Source organism: Brachyhypopomus gauderio, chromosome 2, assembly GCF_052324685.1.
Source record: "Brachyhypopomus gauderio isolate BG-103 chromosome 2, BGAUD_0.2, whole genome shotgun sequence".
NCBI lineage: Eukaryota > Metazoa > Chordata > Actinopteri > Gymnotiformes > Hypopomidae > Brachyhypopomus > Brachyhypopomus gauderio.
Genome location: NC_135212.1, coordinates 49,530,143 through 49,550,810, shown reverse-complemented (window position 1 = coordinate 49,550,810; position 20,668 = coordinate 49,530,143). Strand labels below are relative to the sequence as shown.

Sequence of the window (20,668 nt, the reverse complement as noted above, 5' to 3'; positions counted from 1 at the left end):
CTGCTAATCCATTGTGCATAGCACGCGTGTGTTCGAATCCCACCTTCGTCGGTGTTGCGTTTTTTAATTTCTGACAATCGTGTCTCCTGGTGTAAGTGCAGGACCCACAAGTCAGATTCGGCTGCTTTTGTGCTGTGAAAGTGTTTGCATCTTTGAAATCGCAATCGACACAAAACCACAAGCGACGAGGTAGCCAAGAGGTTAAGGCGATGGACTGCTAATCCATTGTGCTTTGCACGCGTGGGTTTGAATACCACATTCGTCGGTGTTGTTTTCTTTAATTTCTGACAATCTTGTCTCCTGAAGTAAGTGCAGGACCCACAAGTCAGATAAGCCTCCTTTTGTGCTGTGAAAGTGTTTGCATCTTTGAAATCGCAATCGACTCACAACTGTAATTGACGAGGTGGCCGAGAGGTTAAGGCGATGGACTGCTAATCCATTGTGCATAGCACGCGTGGGTTCGAATCCCACCTTCGTCGGTGTTGCTTTCTTTAATTTCTGACAATCGTGTCTCCTGATATAAGTGCAGGACCCACAAGTCAGATAAGCCTCCTTTTGTGCTGTGATAGTGTTTGCATCTTTGAAATCGCAATCGACACACAACTGTAATTGACGAGGTGGCCGAGAGGTTAAGGCGATGGACTGCTAATCCATTGTGCATAGCACGCGTGGGTTCGAATCCCACCTTCGTCGGTGTTGCTTTCTTTAATTTCTGACAATCGTGTCTCCTGATATAAGTGCAGGACCCACAAGTCAGATAAGCCTCCTTTTGTGCTGTGAAAGTGTTTGCATCTTTGAAATCGCAATCGACACACAACTGTAATTGACGAGGTGGCCGAGAGGTTAAGGCGATGGACTGCTAATCCATTGTGCATAGCACGCGTGGGTTCGAATCCCACCTTCGTCGGTGTTGCTTTCTTTAATTTCTGACAATCGTGTCTCCTGATATAAGTGCAGGACCCACAAGTCAGATAAGCCTCCTTTTGTGCTGTGAAAGTGTTTGCATCTTTGAAATCGCAATCGACACACAACCATAATTGACGAGGTGGCCGAGAGGTTAAGGCGATGGACTGCTTATCCATTGTGCATAGCACGCGTGTGTTCGAATCCCACCTTCGTCGGTGTTGCTTTTTTTAATTTCTGACAATCGTGTCTCCTGGTGTAAGTGCAGGACCCACAAGTCAGATACGGCTGCTTTTGTGCTGTGAAAGTGTTTACATCTTTGAAATCGCAATCGACACAAAACCGCAAGCGACGAGGTAGCCAAGAGGTTAAGGCGATGGACTGCTAATCCATTGTGCTTTGCACGCGTGGGTTTGAATACCACATTTGTCGGTGTTGTTTTCTTTAATTTCTGACAATCGTGTCTCCTGATATAAGTGCAGGACCCACAAGTCAGATAAGCCTCCTTTTGTGCTGTGAAAGTGTTTGCATCTTTGAAATCGCAATCGACACACAACTGTAATTGACGAGGTGGCAGAGAGGTTAAGGCGATGGACTGCTAATCCATTGTGCATAGCACGCGTGGGTTTGAATCCCACCTTCGTCGGTGTTGCTTTCTTTAATTTCTGACAATCGTGTCTCCTGATATAAGTGCAGGACCCACAAGTCAGATAAGCCTCCTTTTGTGCTGTGAAAGTGTTTGCATCTTTGAAATCGCAATCGACACACAACCACAAACGACGAGGTGGCCAAGAGGTTAAGGGGATGGACTGCTAATCCATTGTGCATAGCACGCGTGGGTTGGAATCCCACCTTCGTCGGTGTTGCTTTCTTTAATTTCTGACAATCGTGTCTCCTGTTGTAAGTGCAGGACCAACAAGTCATATACGGCTGCTTTTGTGCTGTGAAAGTGTTTGCTTCTTTGAAATTGCTATCGACACACAACCACAAACGACGAGGTGGCCGAGAGGTTAAGGCGATGGACTGCTAATCCATTGTGCATAGCACGCGTGGGTTCGAATCCCACCTTCGTCGGTGTTGCTTTCTTTAATTTCTGACAATCGTGTCTCCTGATATAAGTGCAGGACCCACAAGTCAGATAAGCCTCCTTTTGTGCTGTGAAAGTGTTTGCATCTTTGAAATCGCAATTGACACACAACCACAAACGACGAGGTGGCCGATAGATTAAGGCGATGGACTGCTAATCCATTATGCATAGCACGTGTGTGTTCGAATCCCACCTTCGTCGGTGTTGCTTTCTTTAATTTCTGACAATTGTGTCTCCTGCTGTAACTACAGGACCCACAAGTCAGAAAAGCCTTCTTTTGTGCTGTGAAAGTGTTTGCTTCTTTGAAATTGCTATCGACACACAACCACACACGACGAGGTGGCCGAGAGGTTAAGGCGATGGACTGCTAATCCATTGTGCATAGCAAGCGTGTGTTCGAATCCCACCTTCGTCGGTATTGCTTTTTTTAATTTCTGACAATCGTGTCTCCTGATGTAAGTGCAGGACCCACAAGTCAGACAAGCCTGCTTTTGTGCTGTGAAAGTGTTTGCATCTTTGAAATCACAATCGACACACAACCATAATTGACGAGGTGGCCGAGAGGTTAAGGCGATGGACTGCTAATCCATTGTGCTTTGCACGCGTGGGTTCGAATCCCACCTTCGTCGGTGTTGCTTTTTTTAATTTCTGACAATCGTGTCTCCTGATGTAAGTGCAGGACCCACAAGTCAGACAAGCCTGCTTTTGTGTTGTGAAAGTGTTTGCATCTTTGAAATCGCAATCGACACACAACCATAATTGACGAGGTGGCCGAGAGGTTAAGGCGATGGACTGCTAATCCATTGTGCATAGCACGCGTGTGTTCGAATCCCACCTTCGTCGGTGTTGCGTTTTTTAATTTCTGACAATCGTGTCTCCTGGTGTAAGTGCAGGACCCACAAGTCAGATTCGGCTGCTTTTGTGCTGTGAAAGTGTTTGCATCTTTGAAATCGCAATCGACACAAAACCACAAGCGACGAGGTAGCCAAGAGGTTAAGGCGATGGACTGCTAATCCATTGTGCTTTGCACGCGTGGGTTTGAATACCACATTCGTCGGTGTTGTTTTCTTTAATTTCTGACAATCTTGTCTCCTGAAGTAAGTGCAGGACCCACAAGTCAGATAAGCCTCCTTTTGTGCTGTGAAAGTGTTTGCATCTTTGAAATCGCAATCGACTCACAACTGTAATTGACGAGGTGGCCGAGAGGTTAAGGCGATGGACTGCTAATCCATTGTGCATAGCACGCGTGGGTTCGAATCCCACCTTCGTCGGTGTTGCTTTCTTTAATTTCTGACAATCGTGTCTCCTGATATAAGTGCAGGACCCACAAGTCAGATAAGCCTCCTTTTGTGCTGTGATAGTGTTTGCATCTTTGAAATCGCAATCGACACACAACTGTAATTGACGAGGTGGCCGAGAGGTTAAGGCGATGGACTGCTAATCCATTGTGCATAGCACGCGTGGGTTCGAATCCCACCTTCGTCGGTGTTGCTTTCTTTAATTTCTGACAATCGTGTCTCCTGATATAAGTGCAGGACCCACAAGTCAGATAAGCCTCCTTTTGTGCTGTGAAAGTGTTTGCATCTTTGAAATCGCAATCGACACACAACCATAATTGACGAGGTGGCCGAGAGGTTAAGGCGATGGACTGCTTATCCATTGTGCATAGCACGCGTGTGTTCGAATCCCACCTTCGTCGGTGTTGCTTTTTTTAATTTCTGACAATCGTGTCTCCTGGTGTAAGTGCAGGACCCACAAGTCAGATACGGCTGCTTTTGTGCTGTGAAAGTGTTTACATCTTTGAAATCGCAATCGACACAAAACCGCAAGCGACGAGGTAGCCAAGAGGTTAAGGCGATGGACTGCTAATCCATTGTGCTTTGCACGCGTGGGTTTGAATACCACATTTGTCGGTGTTGTTTTCTTTAATTTCTGACAATCGTGTCTCCTGAAGTAAGTGCAGGACCCACAAGTCAGATAAGCCTCCTTTTGTGCTGTGAAAGTGTTTGCATCTTTGAAATCGCAATCGACACACAACTGTAATTGACGAGGTGGCCGAGAGGTTAAGGCGATGGACTGCTAATCCCTTGTGCATAGCATGCGTGGGTTCGAATCCCACCTTCGTCGGTGTTGCTTTTTTTAATTTCTGACAATCGTGTCTCCTGATGTAAGTGCAGGACCCACAAGTCAGACAAGCCTGCTTTTGTGCTGTGAAAGTGTTTGCATCTTTGAAATCACAATCGACACACAACCATAATTGACGAGGTGGCCGAGAGGTTAAGGCGATGGACTGCTAATCCATTGTGCTTTGCACGCGTGGGTTCGAATCCCACCTTCGTCGGTGTTGCTTTTTTTAATTTCTGACAATCGTGTCTCCTGATGTAAGTGCAGGACCCACAAGTCAGACAAGCCTGCTTTTGTGTTGTGAAAGTGTTTGCATCTTTGAAATCGCAATCGACACACAACCATAATTGACGAGGTGGCCGAGAGGTTAAGGCGATGGACTGCTAATCCATTGTGCATAGCACGCGTGTGTTCGAATCCCACCTTCGTCGGTGTTGCGTTTTTTAATTTCTGACAATCGTGTCTCCTGGTGTAAGTGCAGGACCCACAAGTCAGATTCGGCTGCTTTTGTGCTGTGAAAGTGTTTGCATCTTTGAAATCGCAATCGACACAAAACCACAAGCGACGAGGTAGCCAAGAGGTTAAGGCGATGGACTGCTAATCCATTGTGCTTTGCACGCGTGGGTTTGAATACCACATTCGTCGGTGTTGTTTTCTTTAATTTCTGACAATCTTGTCTCCTGAAGTAAGTGCAGGACCCACAAGTCAGATAAGCCTCCTTTTGTGCTGTGAAAGTGTTTGCATCTTTGAAATCGCAATCGACTCACAACTGTAATTGACGAGGTGGCCGAGAGGTTAAGGCGATGGACTGCTAATCCATTGTGCATAGCACGCGTGGGTTCGAATCCCACCTTCGTCGGTGTTGCTTTCTTTAATTTCTGACAATCGTGTCTCCTGATATAAGTGCAGGACCCACAAGTCAGATAAGCCTCCTTTTGTGCTGTGATAGTGTTTGCATCTTTGAAATCGCAATCGACACACAACTGTAATTGACGAGGTGGCCGAGAGGTTAAGGCGATGGACTGCTAATCCATTGTGCATAGCACGCGTGGGTTCGAATCCCACCTTCGTCGGTGTTGCTTTCTTTAATTTCTGACAATCGTGTCTCCTGATATAAGTGCAGGACCCACAAGTCAGATAAGCCTCCTTTTGTGCTGTGAAAGTGTTTGCATCTTTGAAATCGCAATCGACACACAACTGTAATTGACGAGGTGGCCGAGAGGTTAAGGCGATGGACTGCTAATCCATTGTGCATAGCACGCGTGGGTTCGAATCCCACCTTCGTCGGTGTTGCTTTCTTTAATTTCTGACAATCGTGTCTCCTGATATAAGTGCAGGACCCACAAGTCAGATAAGCCTCCTTTTGTGCTGTGAAAGTGTTTGCATCTTTGAAATCGCAATCGACACACAACCATAATTGACGAGGTGGCCGAGAGGTTAAGGCGATGGACTGCTTATCCATTGTGCATAGCACGCGTGTGTTCGAATCCCACCTTCGTCGGTGTTGCTTTTTTTAATTTCTGACAATCGTGTCTCCTGGTGTAAGTGCAGGACCCACAAGTCAGATACGGCTGCTTTTGTGCTGTGAAAGTGTTTACATCTTTGAAATCGCAATCGACACAAAACCGCAAGCGACGAGGTAGCCAAGAGGTTAAGGCGATGGACTGCTAATCCATTGTGCTTTGCACGCGTGGGTTTGAATACCACATTTGTCGGTGTTGTTTTCTTTAATTTCTGACAATCGTGTCTCCTGAAGTAAGTGCAGGACCCACAAGTCAGATAAGCCTCCTTTTGTGCTGTGAAAGTGTTTGCATCTTTGAAATCGCAATCGACACACAACTGTAATTGACGAGGTGGCCGAGAGGTTAAGGCGATGGACTGCTAATCCCTTGTGCATAGCATGCGTGGGTTCGAATCCCACCTTCGTCGGTGTTGCTTTTTTTAATTTCTGACAATCGTGTCTCCTGATGTAAGTGCAGGACCCACAAGTCAGACAAGCCTGCTTTTGTGCTGTGAAAGTGTTTGCATCTTTGAAATCACAATCGACACACAACCATAATTGACGAGGTGGCCGAGAGGTTAAGGCGATGGACTGCTAATCCATTGTGCTTTGCACGCGTGGGTTCGAATCCCACCTTCGTCGGTGTTGCTTTTTTTAATTTCTGACAATCGTGTCTCCTGATGTAAGTGCAGGACCCACAAGTCAGACAAGCCTGCTTTTGTGTTGTGAAAGTGTTTGCATCTTTGAAATCGCAATCGACACACAACCATAATTGACGAGGTGGCCGAGAGGTTAAGGCGATGGACTGCTAATCCATTGTGCATAGCACGCGTGTGTTCGAATCCCACCTTCGTCGGTGTTGCGTTTTTTAATTTCTGACAATCGTGTCTCCTGGTGTAAGTGCAGGACCCACAAGTCAGATTCGGCTGCTTTTGTGCTGTGAAAGTGTTTGCATCTTTGAAATCGCAATCGACACAAAACCACAAGCGACGAGGTAGCCAAGAGGTTAAGGCGATGGACTGCTAATCCATTGTGCTTTGCACGCGTGGGTTTGAATACCACATTCGTCGGTGTTGTTTTCTTTAATTTCTGACAATCTTGTCTCCTGAAGTAAGTGCAGGACCCACAAGTCAGATAAGCCTCCTTTTGTGCTGTGAAAGTGTTTGCATCTTTGAAATCGCAATCGACTCACAACTGTAATTGACGAGGTGGCCGAGAGGTTAAGGCGATGGACTGCTAATCCATTGTGCATAGCACGCGTGGGTTCGAATCCCACCTTCGTCGGTGTTGCTTTCTTTAATTTCTGACAATCGTGTCTCCTGATATAAGTGCAGGACCCACAAGTCAGATAAGCCTCCTTTTGTGCTGTGATAGTGTTTGCATCTTTGAAATCGCAATCGACACACAACTGTAATTGACGAGGTGGCCGAGAGGTTAAGGCGATGGACTGCTAATCCATTGTGCATAGCACGCGTGGGTTCGAATCCCACCTTCGTCGGTGTTGCTTTCTTTAATTTCTGACAATCGTGTCTCCTGATATAAGTGCAGGACCCACAAGTCAGATAAGCCTCCTTTTGTGCTGTGAAAGTGTTTGCATCTTTGAAATCGCAATCGACACACAACTGTAATTGACGAGGTGGCCGAGAGGTTAAGGCGATGGACTGCTAATCCATTGTGCATAGCACGCGTGGGTTCGAATCCCACCTTCGTCGGTGTTGCTTTCTTTAATTTCTGACAATCGTGTCTCCTGATATAAGTGCAGGACCCACAAGTCAGATAAGCCTCCTTTTGTGCTGTGAAAGTGTTTGCATCTTTGAAATCGCAATCGACACACAACCATAATTGACGAGGTGGCCGAGAGGTTAAGGCGATGGACTGCTTATCCATTGTGCATAGCACGCGTGTGTTCGAATCCCACCTTCGTCGGTGTTGCTTTTTTTAATTTCTGACAATCGTGTCTCCTGGTGTAAGTGCAGGACCCACAAGTCAGATACGGCTGCTTTTGTGCTGTGAAAGTGTTTGCATCTTTGAAATCGCAATCGACACAAAACCGCAAGCGACGAGGTAGCCAAGAGGTTAAGGCGATGGACTGCTAATCCATTGTGCTTTGCACGCGTGGGTTTGAATACCACATTTGTCGGTGTTGTTTTCTTTAATTTCTGACAATCGTGTCTCCTGAAGTAAGTGCAGGACCCACAAGTCAGATAAGCCTCCTTTTGTGCTGTGAAAGTGTTTGCATCTTTGAAATCGCAATCGACACACAACTGTAATTGACGAGGTGGCCGAGAGGTTAAGGCGATGGACTGCTAATCCCTTGTGCATAGCATGCGTGGGTTCGAATCCCACCTTCGTCGGTGTTGCTTTCTTTAATTTCTGACAATCGTGTCTCCTGATATAAGAGCAGGACCCACAAGTCAGATAAGCCTCCTTTTGTGCTGTGAAAGTGTTTGCATCTTTGAAATCGCAATCAACACACCACCACAAACAACGAGGTGGCCGAGAGGTTAAGGCGATGGACTGCTAATCCATTGTGCATAGCATGCGTGGGTTCGAATCCCACCTTCGTCGGTGTTGCTTTCTTTAATTTCTGACAATCGTGTCTCCTGTTGTAAGTGCAGGACCCACAAGTCATATACGGCTGCTTTTGTGCTGTGAAAGTGTTTGCATCTTTGAAATCGCAATCGACACACAAGCACAAACGACAAGGTGGCCGATAGATTAAGGCGATGGACTGCTAATCCATTATGCATAGCACGTGTGTGTTCGAATCCCACCTCCGTCGGTGTTGCTTTCTTTAATTTCTGACAATCGTGTCTCCTGCTGTAACTACAGGACCCACAAGTCAGAAAAGCCTTCTTTTGTGCTGTGAAAGTGTTTGCTTCTTTGAAATTGCTATCGACACACAACCACAAACGACGAGGTGGCCGAGAGGTTAAGGCGATGGACTGCTAATCCATTGTGCATAGCACGCGTGGGTTCGAATCCCACCTTCGTCGGTGTTGCTTTCTTTAATTTCTGACAATCGTGTCTCCTGATATAAGTGCAGGACCCACAAGTCAGATAAGCCTCCTTTTGTGCTGTGAAAGTGTTTGCATCTTTGAAATCGCAATCGACACACAACTGTAATTGACGAGGTGGCCGAGAGGTTAAGGCGATGGACTGCTAATCCATTGTGCATAGCACGCGTGGGTTCGAATCCCACCTTCGTCGGTGTTGCTTTCTTTAATTTCTGACAATCGTGTCTCCTGATATAAGTGCAGGACCCACAAGTCAGATAAGCCTCCTTTTGTGCTGTGAAAGTGTTTGCATCTTTGAAATCGCAATCGACACACAACCACAAACGACGAGGTGGCCAAGAGGTTAAGTGGATGGACTGCTAATCCATTGTGCATAGCACGCGTGGGTTCGAATCCCACCTTCGTCGGTGTTGCTTTCTTTAATTTCTGACAATCGTGTCTCCTGTTGTAAGTGCAGGACCAACAAGTCATATACGGCTGCTTTTGTGCTGTGAAAGTGTTTGCTTCTTTGAAATTGCTATCGACACACAACCACAAACAACGAGGTGGCCGAGAGGTTAAGGCGATGGACTGCTAATCAATTGTGCATAGCACGCGTGGGTTCGAATCCCACCTTCGTCGGTGTTGCTTTCTTTAATTTCTGACAATCGTGTCTCCTGATATAAGTGCAGGACCCACAAGTCAGATAAGCCTCCTTTTGTGCTGTGAAAGTGTTTGCATCTTTGAAATCGCAATCGACACACAACCACAAACGACGAGGTGGCCGAGAGGTTAAGGGGATGGACTGCTAATCCATTGTGCATAGCACGCGTGGGTTAGAATCCCACCTTCGTCGGTGTTGCTTTCTTTAATTTCTGACAATCGTGTCTCCTGTTGTAAGTGCAGGACCCACAAGTCATATACGGCTGCTTTTGTGCTGTGAAAGTGTTTGCATCTTTGAAATCGCAATCGACACACAAGCACAAACGACAAGGTGGCCGATAGATTAAGGCGATGGACTGCTAATCCATTATGCATAGCACGTGTGTGTTCGAATCCCACCTTCGTCTGTGTTGCTTTCTTTAATTTCTGACAATCGTGTCTCCTGCTGTAACTACAGGACCCACAAGTCAGAAAAGCCTTCTTTTGTGCTGTGAAAGTGTTTGCTTCTTTGAAATTGCTATCGACACTCAACCACACACGACGAGGTGGCCGAGAGGTTAAGGCGATGGACTGCTAATCCATTGTGCATAGCACGCGTGGGTTCGAATCCCACCTTCGTCGGTGTTGCTTTCTTTAATTTCTGACAATCGTGTCTCCTGGTGTAAGTGCAGGACCCACAAGTCAGATAAGCCTTCTTTTGTGCTGTGAAAGTGTTTGCATCTTTGAAATCGCAATCGACACACAACCACAAACGACAAGGTGGCCGAGAGGGTAAGGCGATGGACTGCTAATCCATTATGCATAGCACTTGTGGGTTCGAATCCCACCTTCGTCGGTGTTGCTTTTTTAAATTTCTGACAATCGTGTCTCCTGCTGTAACTACAGGACCCACAAGTCAGAAAGGCCTTCTTTTGTGCTGTGAAAGTGCTTGCTTCTTTGAAATTGCTATCGACAAACAACCACAAACGACGAGGTGGCCGAGACGTTAAGGCGATGGACTGCTAATCCATTGTGCTTTGCACGCGTGGGTTCGAATCCCACCTTCGTCGGTGTTGCTTTTTTTAATTTCTGACAATCGTGTCTCCTGATGTAAGTGCAGGACCCACAAGTCAGACAAGCCTGCTTTTGTGCTGTGAAAGTGTTTGCATCTTTGAAATCACAATCGACACACAACCATAATTGACGAGGTGGCCGAGAGGTTAAGGCGATGGACTGCTAATCCATTGTGCTTTGCACGCGTGGGTTCGAATCCCACCTTCGTCGGTGTTGCTTTTTTTAATTTCTGACAATCGTGTCTCCTGATGTAAGTGCAGGACCCACAAGTCAGACAAGCCTGCTTTTGTGTTGTGAAAGTGTTTGCATCTTTGAAATCGCAATCGACACACAACTGTAATTGACGAGGTGGCCGAGAGGTTAAGGCGATGGACTGCTAATCCATTGTGCATAGCACGCATGTGTTCGAATCCCACCTTCGTCGGTGTTGCTTTTTTTAATTTCTGACAATCGTGTCTCCTGGTGTAAGTGCAGGACCCACAAGTCAGATTCGGCTGCTTTTGTGCTGTGAAAGTGTTTGCATCTTTGAAATCGCAATCGACACAAAACCACAAGCGACGAGGTAGCCAAGAGGTTAAGGCGATGGACTGCTAATCCATTGTGCTTTGCACGCGTGGGTTTGAATACCACATTCGTCGGTGTTGTTTTCTTTAATTTCTGACAATCTTGTCTCCTGAAGTAAGTGCAGGACCCACAAGTCAGATAAGCCTCCTTTTGTGCTGTGAAAGTGTTTGCATCTTTGAAATCGCAATCGACTCACAACTGTAATTGACGAGGTGGCCGAGAGGTTAAGGCGATGGACTGCTAATCCATTGTGCATAGCACGCGTGGGTTCGAATCCCACCTTCGTCGGTGTTGCTTTCTTTAATTTCTGACAATCGTGTCTCCTGATATAAGTGCAGGACCCACAAGTCAGATAAGCCTCCTTTTGTGCTGTGATAGTGTTTGCATCTTTGAAATCGCAATCGACACACAACTGTAATTGACGAGGTGGCCGAGAGGTTAAGGCGATGGACTGCTAATCCATTGTGCATAGCACGCGTGGGTTCGAATCCCACCTTCGTCGGTGTTGCTTTCTTTAATTTCTGACAATCGTGTCTCCTGATATAAGTGCAGGACCCACAAGTCAGATAAGCCTCCTTTTGTGCTGTGAAAGTGTTTGCATCTTTGAAATCGCAATCGACACACAACTGTAATTGACGAGGTGGCCGAGAGGTTAAGGCGATGGACTGCTAATCCATTGTGCATAGCACGCGTGGGTTCGAATCCCACCTTCGTCGGTGTTGCTTTCTTTAATTTCTGACAATCGTGTCTCCTGATATAAGTGCAGGACCCACAAGTCAGATAAGCCTCCTTTTGTGCTGTGAAAGTGTTTGCATCTTTGAAATCGCAATCGACACACAACCATAATTGACGAGGTGGCCGAGAGGTTAAGGCGATGGACTGCTTATCCATTGTGCATAGCACGCGTGTGTTCGAATCCCACCTTCGTCGGTGTTGCTTTTTTTAATTTCTGACAATCGTGTCTCCTGGTGTAAGTGCAGGACCCACAAGTCAGATACGGCTGCTTTTGTGCTGTGAAAGTGTTTACATCTTTGAAATCGCAATCGACACAAAACCGCAAGCGACGAGGTAGCCAAGAGGTTAAGGCGATGGACTGCTAATCCATTGTGCTTTGCACGCGTGGGTTTGAATACCACATTTGTCGGTGTTGTTTTCTTTAATTTCTGACAATCGTGTCTCCTGAAGTAAGTGCAGGACCCACAAGTCAGATAAGCCTCCTTTTGTGCTGTGAAAGTGTTTGCATCTTTGAAATCGCAATCGACACACAACTGTAATTGACGAGGTGGCCGAGAGGTTAAGGCGATGGACTGCTAATCCCTTGTGCATAGCATGCGTGGGTTCGAATCCCACCTTCGTCGGTGTTGCTTTTTTTAATTTCTGACAATCGTGTCTCCTGATGTAAGTGCAGGACCCACAAGTCAGACAAGCCTGCTTTTGTGCTGTGAAAGTGTTTGCATCTTTGAAATCACAATCGACACACAACCATAATTGACGAGGTGGCCGAGAGGTTAAGGCGATGGACTGCTAATCCATTGTGCTTTGCACGCGTGGGTTCGAATCCCACCTTCGTCGGTGTTGCTTTTTTTAATTTCTGACAATCGTGTCTCCTGATGTAAGTGCAGGACCCACAAGTCAGACAAGCCTGCTTTTGTGTTGTGAAAGTGTTTGCATCTTTGAAATCGCAATCGACACACAACCATAATTGACGAGGTGGCCGAGAGGTTAAGGCGATGGACTGCTAATCCATTGTGCATAGCACGCGTGTGTTCGAATCCCACCTTCGTCGGTGTTGCGTTTTTTAATTTCTGACAATCGTGTCTCCTGGTGTAAGTGCAGGACCCACAAGTCAGATTCGGCTGCTTTTGTGCTGTGAAAGTGTTTGCATCTTTGAAATCGCAATCGACACAAAACCACAAGCGACGAGGTAGCCAAGAGGTTAAGGCGATGGACTGCTAATCCATTGTGCTTTGCACGCGTGGGTTTGAATACCACATTCGTCGGTGTTGTTTTCTTTAATTTCTGACAATCTTGTCTCCTGAAGTAAGTGCAGGACCCACAAGTCAGATAAGCCTCCTTTTGTGCTGTGAAAGTGTTTGCATCTTTGAAATCGCAATCGACACACAACTGTAATTGACGAGGTGGCCGAGAGGTTAAGGCGATGGACTGCTAATCCATTGTGCATAGCACGCGTGGGTTCGAATCCCACCTTCGTCGGTGTTGCTTTCTTTAATTTCTGACAATCGTGTCTCCTGATATAAGTGCAGGACCCACAAGTCAGATAAGCCTCCTTTTGTGCTGTGAAAGTGTTTGCATCTTTGAAATCGCAATCGACACACAACCACAAACGACGAGGTGGCCAAGAGGTTAAGTGGATGGACTGCTAATCCATTGTGCATAGCACGCGTGGGTTCGAATCCCACCTTCGTCGGTGTTGCTTTCTTTAATTTCTGACAATCGTGTCTCCTGTTGTAAGTGCAGGACCAACAAGTCATATACGGCTGCTTTTGTGCTGTGAAAGTGTTTGCTTCTTTGAAATTGCTATCGACACACAACCACAAACAACGAGGTGGCCGAGAGGTTAAGGCGATGGACTGCTAATCAATTGTGCATAGCACGCGTGGGTTCGAATCCCACCTTCGTCGGTGTTGCTTTCTTTAATTTCTGACAATCGTGTCTCCTGATATAAGTGCAGGACCCACAAGTCAGATAAGCCTCCTTTTGTGCTGTGAAAGTGTTTGCATCTTTGAAATCGCAATCGACACACAACCACAAACGACGAGGTGGCCGAGAGGTTAAGGGGATGGACTGCTAATCCATTGTGCATAGCACGCGTGGGTTAGAATCCCACCTTCGTCGGTGTTGCTTTCTTTAATTTCTGACAATCGTGTCTCCTGTTGTAAGTGCAGGACCCACAAGTCATATACGGCTGCTTTTGTGCTGTGAAAGTGTTTGCATCTTTGAAATCGCAATCGACACACAAGCACAAACGACAAGGTGGCCGATAGATTAAGGCGATGGACTGCTAATCCATTATGCATAGCACGTGTGTGTTCGAATCCCACCTTCGTCTGTGTTGCTTTCTTTAATTTCTGACAATCGTGTCTCCTGCTGTAACTACAGGACCCACAAGTCAGAAAAGCCTTCTTTTGTGCTGTGAAAGTGTTTGCTTCTTTGAAATTGCTATCGACACTCAACCACACACGACGAGGTGGCCGAGAGGTTAAGGCGATGGACTGCTAATCCATTGTGCATAGCACGCGTGGGTTCGAATCCCACCTTCGTCGGTGTTGCTTTCTTTAATTTCTGACAATCGTGTCTCCTGGTGTAAGTGCAGGACCCACAAGTCAGATAAGCCTTCTTTTGTGCTGTGAAAGTGTTTGCATCTTTGAAATCGCAATCGACACACAACCACAAACGACAAGGTGGCCGAGAGGGTAAGGCGATGGACTGCTAATCCATTATGCATAGCACTTGTGGGTTCGAATCCCACCTTCGTCGGTGTTGCTTTTTTAAATTTCTGACAATCGTGTCTCCTGCTGTAACTACAGGACCCACAAGTCAGAAAGGCCTTCTTTTGTGCTGTGAAAGTGCTTGCTTCTTTGAAATTGCTATCGACAAACAACCACAAACGACGAGGTGGCCGAGACGTTAAGGCGATGGACTGCTAATCCATTGTGCTTTGCACGCGTGGGTTCGAATCCCACCTTCGTCGGTGTTGCTTTTTTTAATTTCTGACAATCGTGTCTCCTGATGTAAGTGCAGGACCCACAAGTCAGACAAGCCTGCTTTTGTGCTGTGAAAGTGTTTGCATCTTTGAAATCACAATCGACACACAACCATAATTGACGAGGTGGCCGAGAGGTTAAGGCGATGGACTGCTAATCCATTGTGCTTTGCACGCGTGGGTTCGAATCCCACCTTCGTCGGTGTTGCTTTTTTTAATTTCTGACAATCGTGTCTCCTGATGTAAGTGCAGGACCCACAAGTCAGACAAGCCTGCTTTTGTGTTGTGAAAGTGTTTGCATCTTTGAAATCGCAATCGACACACAACTGTAATTGACGAGGTGGCCGAGAGGTTAAGGCGATGGACTGCTAATCCATTGTGCATAGCACGCATGTGTTCGAATCCCACCTTCGTCGGTGTTGCTTTTTTTAATTTCTGACAATCGTGTCTCCTGGTGTAAGTGCAGGACCCACAAGTCAGATTCGGCTGCTTTTGTGCTGTGAAAGTGTTTGCATCTTTGAAATCGCAATCGACACAAAACCACAAGCGACGAGGTAGCCAAGAGGTTAAGGCGATGGACTGCTAATCCATTGTGCTTTGCACGCGTGGGTTTGAATACCACATTCGTCGGTGTTGTTTTCTTTAATTTCTGACAATCTTGTCTCCTGAAGTAAGTGCAGGACCCACAAGTCAGATAAGCCTCCTTTTGTGCTGTGAAAGTGTTTGCATCTTTGAAATCGCAATCGACTCACAACTGTAATTGACGAGGTGGCCGAGAGGTTAAGGCGATGGACTGCTAATCCATTGTGCATAGCACGCGTGGGTTCGAATCCCACCTTCGTCGGTGTTGCTTTCTTTAATTTCTGACAATCGTGTCTCCTGATATAAGTGCAGGACCCACAAGTCAGATAAGCCTCCTTTTGTGCTGTGATAGTGTTTGCATCTTTGAAATCGCAATCGACACACAACTGTAATTGACGAGGTGGCCGAGAGGTTAAGGCGATGGACTGCTAATCCATTGTGCATAGCACGCGTGGGTTCGAATCCCACCTTCGTCGGTGTTGCTTTCTTTAATTTCTGACAATCGTGTCTCCTGATATAAGTGCAGGACCCACAAGTCAGATAAGCCTCCTTTTGTGCTGTGAAAGTATTTGCATCTTTGAAATCGCAATCGACACACAACCGTAATTGACGAAGTGGCCGAGAGGTTAAGGCGATGGACTGCTAATCCATTGTGCATAGCACGCGTGGGTTCGAATCCCACCTTCGTCGGTGTTGCTTTCTTTAATTTCTGACAATCGTGTCTCCTGCTGTAACTACAGGACCCACAAGTCAGATAAGCCTTCTTTTGTGCTGTGAAAGTGTTTGCATCTTTGAAATCGCAATCGACACACAACCACAAACGACAAGGTGGCCGAGAGGGTAAGGCGATGGACTGCTAATCCATTATGCATAGCACTTGTGGGTTCGAATCCCACCTTCGTCGGTGTTGCTTTCTTTAATTTCTGACAATCGTGTCTCCTGCTGTAACTACAGGACCCACAAGTCAGAAAGGCCTTCTTTTGTGCTGTGAAAGTGCTTGCTTCTTTGAAATTGCTATCGACACACACCCACAAATGACGAGGTGGCCGAGAGGTTAAGGCGATGGACTGCTTAACCATTGTGCTTTGCACGCGTGGGTTCGAATCCCACCTTCGTCGGTGTTGCTTTTTTTAATTTCTGACAATCGTGTCTCCTGATGTAAGTGCAGGACCCACAAGTCAGACAAGCCTGCTTTTGTGCTGTGAAAGTGTTTGCATCTTTGAAATCACAATCGACACACAACCATAATTGACGAGGTGGCCGAGAGGTTAAGGCGATGGACTGCTAATCCATTGTGCTTTGCACGCGTGGGTTCGAATCCCACCTTCGTCGGTGTTGCTTTTTTTAATTTCTGACAATCGTGTCTCCTGATGTAAGTGCAGGACCCACAAGTCAGACAAGCCTGCTTTTGTGTTGTGAAAGTGTTTGCATCTTTGAAATCGCAATCGACACACAACCATAATTGACGAGGTGGCCGAGAGGTTAAGGCGATGGACTGCTAATCCATTGTGCATAGCACGCGTGTGTTCGAATCCCACCTTCGTCGGTGTTGCGTTTTTTAATTTCTGACAATCGTGTCTCCTGGTGTAAGTGCAGGACCCACAAGTCAGATTCGGCTGCTTTTGTGCTGTGAAAGTGTTTGCATCTTTGAAATCGCAATCGACACAAAACCACAAGCGACGAGGTAGCCAAGAGGTTAAGGCGATGGACTGCTAATCCATTGTGCTTTGCACGCGTGGGTTTGAATACCACATTCGTCGGTGTTGTTTTCTTTAATTTCTGACAATCTTGTCTCCTGAAGTAAGTGCAGGACCCACAAGTCAGATAAGCCTCCTTTTGTGCTGTGAAAGTGTTTGCATCTTTGAAATCGCAATCGACTCACAACTGTAATTGACGAGGTGGCCGAGAGGTTAAGGCGATGGACTGCTAATCCATTGTGCATAGCACGCGTGGGTTCGAATCCCACCTTCGTCGGTGTTGCTTTCTTTAATTTCTGACAATCGTGTCTCCTGATATAAGTGCAGGACCCACAAGTCAGATAAGCCTCCTTTTGTGCTGTGATAGTGTTTGCATCTTTGAAATCGCAATCGACACACAACTGTAATTGACGAGGTGGCCGAGAGGTTAAGGCGATGGACTGCTAATCCATTGTGCATAGCACGCGTGGGTTCGAATCCCACCTTCGTCGGTGTTGCTTTCTTTAATTTCTGACAATCGTGTCTCCTGATATAAGTGCAGGACCCACAAGTCAGATAAGCCTCCTTTTGTGCTGTGAAAGTGTTTGCATCTTTGAAATCGCAATCGACACACAACTGTAATTGACGAGGTGGCCGAGAGGTTAAGGCGATGGACTGCTAATCCATTGTGCATAGCACGCGTGGGTTCGAATCCCACCTTCGTCGGTGTTGCTTTCTTTAATTTCTGACAATCGTGTCTCCTGATATAAGTGCAGGACCCACAAGTCAGATAAGCCTCCTTTTGTGCTGTGAAAGTGTTTGCATCTTTGAAATCGCAATCGACACACAACCATAATTGACGAGGTGGCCGAGAGGTTAAGGCGATGGACTGCTTATCCATTGTGCATAGCACGCGTGTGTTCGAATCCCACCTTCGTCGGTGTTGCTTTTTTTAATTTCTGACAATCGTGTCTCCTGGTGTAAGTGCAGGACCCACAAGTCAGATACGGCTGCTTTTGTGCTGTGAAAGTGTTTGCATCTTTGAAATCGCAATCGACACAAAACCGCAAGCGACGAGGTAGCCAAGAGGTTAAGGCGATGGACTGCTAATCCATTGTGCTTTGCACGCGTGGGTTTGAATACCACATTTGTCGGTGTTGTTTTCTTTAATTTCTGACAATCGTGTCTCCTGAAGTAAGTGCAGGACCCACAAGTCAGATAAGCCTCCTTTTGTGCTGTGAAAGTGTTTGCATCTTTGAAATCGCAATCGACACACAACTGTAATTGACGAGGTGGCCGAGAGGTTAAGGCGATGGACTGCTAATCCCTTGTGCATAGCATGCGTGGGTTCGAATCCCACCTTCGTCGGTGTTGCTTTCTTTAATTTCTGACAATCGTGTCTCCTGATATAAGAGCAGGACCCACAAGTCAGATAAGCCTCCTTTTGTGCTGTGAAAGTGTTTGCATCTTTGAAATCGCAATCAACACACCACCACAAACAACGAGGTGGCCGAGAGGTTAAGGCGATGGACTGCTAATCCATTGTGCATAGCATGCGTGGGTTCGAATCCCACCTTCGTCGGTGTTGCTTTCTTTAATTTCTGACAATCGTGTCTCCTGTTGTAAGTGCAGGACCCACAAGTCATATACGGCTGCTTTTGTGCTGTGAAAGTGTTTGCATCTTTGAAATCGCAATCGACACACAAGCACAAACGACAAGGTGGCCGATAGATTAAGGCGATGGACTGCTAATCCATTATGCATAGCACGTGTGTGTTCGAATCCCACCTCCGTCGGTGTTGCTTTCTTTAATTTCTGACAATCGTGTCTCCTGCTGTAACTACAGGACCCACAAGTCAGAAAAGCCTTCTTTTGTGCTGTGAAAGTGTTTGCTTCTTTGAAATTGCTATCGACACACAACCACAAACGACGAGGTGGCCGAGAGGTTAAGGCGATGGACTGCTAATCCATTGTGCATAGCACGCGTGGGTTCGAATCCCACCTTCGTCGGTGTTGCTTTCTTTAATTTCTGACAATCGTGTCTCCTGATATAAGTGCAGGACCCACAAGTCAGATAAGCCTCCTTTTGTGCTGTGAAAGTGTTTGCATCTTTGAAATCGCAATCGACACACAACTGTAATTGACGAGGTGGCCGAGAGGTTAAGGCGATGGACTGCTAATCCATTGTGCATAGCACGCGTGGGTTCGAATCCCACCTTCGTCGGTGTTGCTTTCTTTAATTTCTGACAATCGTGTCTCCTGATATAAGTGCAGGACCCACAAGTCAGATAAGCCTCCTTTTGTGCTGTGAAAGTGTTTGCATCTTTGAAATCGCAATCGACACACAACCACAAACGACGAGGTGGCCAAGAGGTTAAGTGGATGGACTGCTAATCCATTGTGCATAGCACGCGTGGGTTCGAATCCCACCTTCGTCGGTGTTGCTTTCTTTAATTTCTGACAATCGTGTCTCCTGTTGTAAGTGCAGGACCAACAAGTCATATACGGCTGCTTTTGTGCTGTGAAAGTGTTTGCTTCTTTGAAATTGCTATCGACACACAACCACAAACAACGAGGTGGCCGAGAGGTTAAGGCGATGGACTGCTAATCAATTGTGCATAGCACGCGTGGGTTCGAATCCCACCTTCGTCGGTGTTGCTTTCTTTAATTTCTGACAATCGTGTCTCCTGATATAAGTGCAGGACCCACAAGTCAGATAAGCCTCCTTTTGTGCTGTGAAAGTGTTTGCATCTTTGAAATCGCAATCGACACACAACCACAAACGACGAGGTGGCCGAGAGGTTAAGGGGATGGACTGCTAATCCATTGTGCATAGCACGCGTGGGTTAGAATCCCACCTTCGTCGGTGTTGCTTTCTTTAATTTCTGACAATCGTGTCTCCTGTTGTAAGTGCAGGACCCACAAGTCATATACGGCTGCTTTTGTGCTGTGAAAGTGTTTGCATCTTTGAAATCGCAATCGACACACAAGCACAAACGACAAGGTGGCCGATAGATTAAGGCGATGGACTGCTAATCCATTATGCATAGCACGTGTGTGTTCGAATCCCACCTTCGTCTGTGTTGCTTTCTTTAATTTCTGACAATCGTGTCTCCTGCTGTAACTACAGGACCCACAAGTCAGAAAAGCCTTCTTTTGTGCTGTGAAAGTGTTTGCTTCTTTGAAATTGCTATCGACACTCAACCACACACGAAGAGGTGGCCGAGAGGTTAAGGCGATGGACTGCTAATCCATTGTGCATAGCACGCGTGGGTTCGAATCCCACCTTCGTCGGTGTTGCTTTCTTTAATTTCTGACAATCGTGTCTCCTGGTGTAAGTGCAGGACCCACAAGTCAGATAAGCCTTCTTTTGTGCTGTGAAAGTGTTTGCATCTTTGAAATCGCAATCGACACACAACCACAAACGACAAGGTGGCCGAGAGGGTAAGGCGATGGACTGCTAATCCATTATGCATAGCACTTGTGGGTTCGAATCCCACCTTCGTCGGTGTTGCTTTTTTAAATTTCTGACAATCGTGTCTCCTGCTGTAACTACAGGACCCACAAGTCAGAAAGGCCTTCTTTTGTGCTGTGAAAGTGCTTGCTTCTTTGAAATTGCTATCGACAAACAACCACAAACGACGAGGTGGCCGAGACGTTAAGGCGATGGACTGCTAATCCATTGTGCTTTGCACGCGTGGGTTCGAATCCCACCTTCGTCGGTGTTGCTTTTTTTAATTTCTGACAATCGTGTCTCCTGATGTAAGTGCAGGACCCACAAGTCAGACAAGCCTG

At 46.5% G+C, this 20,668-nt stretch overlaps 7 non-coding genes across 7 annotated transcripts; all 7 read left to right on the top strand.

The window, feature by feature from the left end:
* The first annotated feature begins 2,537 nt into the window (after positions 1–2,537).
* Positions 2,538–2,619, top strand: trnas-gcu (transfer RNA serine (anticodon GCU)). The gene has a single exon. It is a non-coding gene; the product is annotated as a tRNA-Ser (tRNA).
* Positions 2,620–4,249: 1,630 nt separating this feature from the next.
* Positions 4,250–4,331, top strand: trnas-gcu (transfer RNA serine (anticodon GCU)). Its single transcript has one exon. It is a non-coding gene; the product is annotated as a tRNA-Ser (tRNA).
* Positions 4,332–6,175: 1,844 nt separating this feature from the next.
* Positions 6,176–6,257, top strand: trnas-gcu (transfer RNA serine (anticodon GCU)). Its single transcript has one exon. It is a non-coding gene; the product is annotated as a tRNA-Ser (tRNA).
* A 4,198-nt stretch (positions 6,258–10,455) lies between these two features.
* Positions 10,456–10,537, top strand: trnas-gcu (transfer RNA serine (anticodon GCU)). The gene has a single exon. It is a non-coding gene; the product is annotated as a tRNA-Ser (tRNA).
* A 1,844-nt stretch (positions 10,538–12,381) lies between these two features.
* trnas-gcu (transfer RNA serine (anticodon GCU)) lies at positions 12,382–12,463 on the top strand. Its single transcript has one exon. It is a non-coding gene; the product is annotated as a tRNA-Ser (tRNA).
* A 2,272-nt stretch (positions 12,464–14,735) lies between these two features.
* Positions 14,736–14,817, top strand: trnas-gcu (transfer RNA serine (anticodon GCU)). The gene has a single exon. It is a non-coding gene; the product is annotated as a tRNA-Ser (tRNA).
* Positions 14,818–16,447: 1,630 nt separating this feature from the next.
* On the top strand, positions 16,448–16,529 carry trnas-gcu (transfer RNA serine (anticodon GCU)). The gene has a single exon. It is a non-coding gene; the product is annotated as a tRNA-Ser (tRNA).
* Positions 16,530–20,668: the final 4,139 nt, after the last annotated feature.